Raw genomic sequence first — 2,500 nt, 5'->3', positions numbered from 1 at the left:
CATCTTGTTTCCAGCTTGGAGGGCGACGCACAACGACCTGGCAAATATCCCAATGCAAAGACGACGGGTAAGGCTTCTAGCCAGCAAATCGACAGAGTGGAAAAGTAAACTGAAAACTAGCAACCGGTGTTGTTGAAAAGGGAAGATGTGTCCACTCAGAAACTCTAAATCTAAAGAACCCATGCACGATAATGACTGTACTTTCCATTGAGAAGGACGGGACACAATGCCACTGAATCAAAAATCAGAACCATCTACTTTAATATCAGAATGTACAAAAGGAACGTAAATTGTTTTAGAATTGCAATTGCATGCCGTCTAAACGGATGCAAGCGAGAAGAATGCCTTGTGCAACCCAGGTCAAAATGTTGAAGTATCGGACGTAACGCCACACGAGTAAAGATGCACAGTAAAGCAACAACAAAAAATCACCTTTCAAGATTTATTGGCACAGTCAGATACAGCCTTATACTTGATCTATAAAGGCTTTGAACGCTGATAGCTAGAATCGAAGGACCTCAATGGTATCTCAGCAATAGCAACACCCAGAAGACATTCAATCACGGCGTCTGCAGTTTCTGTTCCGTCGTCGTCCGTACGTTGGACAAACCCTATAGAACTCGTCTTCTATCAAGGACACAATGCGGTGCAGGGCTTCTGGAATATTTGGTCCTAGAAGAGGCTCACATCAAGATCATCTTCACTTAGATGACAGCAAGAGACTGAGAAGATCACCAGTGCAACAACTGTGAGAGGATACGCAGTGCAGTGCACAACAGTGCATACTCTCAAACCTACCTTCAAAGACCACAACCATCTTTGTGTGGTTTTTCGGTATCTCTGAAGATACGAGAGCGATCTCTGGAAACAAATTATTTTCAAGGTGGAAAGCAAAGATCGGTTGTATTCCTTACAACATGGAGTAGTATACACCTCGTTCTCGTAAACTATGGCAGCGCACAGAAGAGCTGGTCGACCCTTATAGAAAGACTGGACGACTACTACCATCTCTACCTCAAATTAGATACACTTGCAACTGGCCGATGTCTTTAGGTTTCAGAAAGTTGTTTAACAAGAAATACCAATCCAACGAGCTCACTACTACACCGAGCATGCAGATTCGGCCTATAGCTCCTAGGGAAAGCTTTGCTGAAACAATCGGGCATATTTGTCGAAAAGAGCATGTGATGTAGTATCTCAAAAACATCCTAATGTCAAAGCGTTTAATCCCAACAAGCCTGCATGCTCTTTACATCCTCATATGGAGACCTGCATGGATTCCGACTACAGGCTATGCAGCTGTGGTTTCACATGAGAAGATTCGAGTGGATGGACCCACCGAGCATGAAGCAAATGGTATAGAGACTATCCCCACACTGCAAAAAATTGAAGGGTCTTCAGAACACCATACAGATTGCTTGAATCATGCAACCATAGCAACCCTAAATTGAGTGCACGGTAAACACTCTAAAAGAGTGCTCAAATCGACTACCTATCTGCTGTTCATGCAGAATCATTTTAGTGCAACTGAAACACTCTTTTGGTGTTCATGAAGCACCTTTAGTGTTCATGAAGCACTCTGATTGCACTAGTGCGCATGCACGTAGAGACAGACACCATCTTGGTGTTTTAGAGCACCTAAATCGGTATTTCATTGGTACACTGCTTTGGTGTTTACTGGGACGTCAAGGTGCACAGGCCATTATCGCTCTTGGAACACTAAAGCGGTGTCTGGAGAGCACTCCAGTTTTTGTAGAGCAGATGGCACAGACTTCCTAAAGCTTTACCTGGAATGTCCATGCACGAGAGCAACAGGACGCACACAACGCAACTGACATTCAAACCTAAAATTTACCAAAGAATGGATGTCGCAACCTATTTTAGGCTACAAATATAGAGTTAATTAAATTGTTACTCAATTTCCAAGTATGTCATCCATTACAATAACGTATAAAAGGGCCAAGGGCGCTCAGATTTAATCAACGTGGATGTCTTCCTACATCAGAATAGCAGCAAACTCTATACATACGCAAAAGAGCGACTTCAAGAAAGATCTGCTCTGACTTCTAACTGACGAATATATCTCAATGTTCGGCAAGATGATATAAAATATCAGAAAGGCTTCGACGTCAAACTCGTACGCTCTTAAAGGAAGAAATCTGATCTCCGCTACACAACACGATAGATCTGAATTCCATGCATACTCTCCTCTACAGACAAATTCACGCCACATCTAATGGTCATGCGTTTGGTAGAGGGTGTGATGATGGTTGGGTAGTGGTAATCCCAACGACTCCGAAAGAACATCCAACGTCCAGCTCACGGCCTTTGTAGGAGGTATATTTTTGTAATGCCTATAACACTCCGGAGTGGGTGGACGTAGCCTCGCAAGCCAGGCTCTTCCGCGCAGTCGCTGAGCTAAACGCACGTGAATCACGCGAGGAGAAGGAGGTTTTGCCGAGGCCAGGTCAGCAGTATTAAGCATATCGTCTAACCTATC

General features: G+C 43.8%; 1 protein-coding gene across 1 annotated transcript in view; it reads right to left on the bottom strand.

Annotated features, from left to right (window-relative positions):
• LOC134187934 (neurotrypsin-like) overlaps positions 1-2,500 on the bottom strand; it is a 9,471-nt gene that overhangs the window by 1,989 nt on the left and 4,982 nt on the right. The gene's annotated exons all lie outside the window — the stretch shown is intronic.

This window comes from Corticium candelabrum, chromosome 12 (assembly GCF_963422355.1).
Source record: "Corticium candelabrum chromosome 12, ooCorCand1.1, whole genome shotgun sequence".
NCBI lineage: Eukaryota > Metazoa > Porifera > Homoscleromorpha > Homosclerophorida > Plakinidae > Corticium > Corticium candelabrum.
Note: the sequence above shows the minus strand (reverse complement) of the source record. Positions and strands in the feature narration are given on the sequence as shown.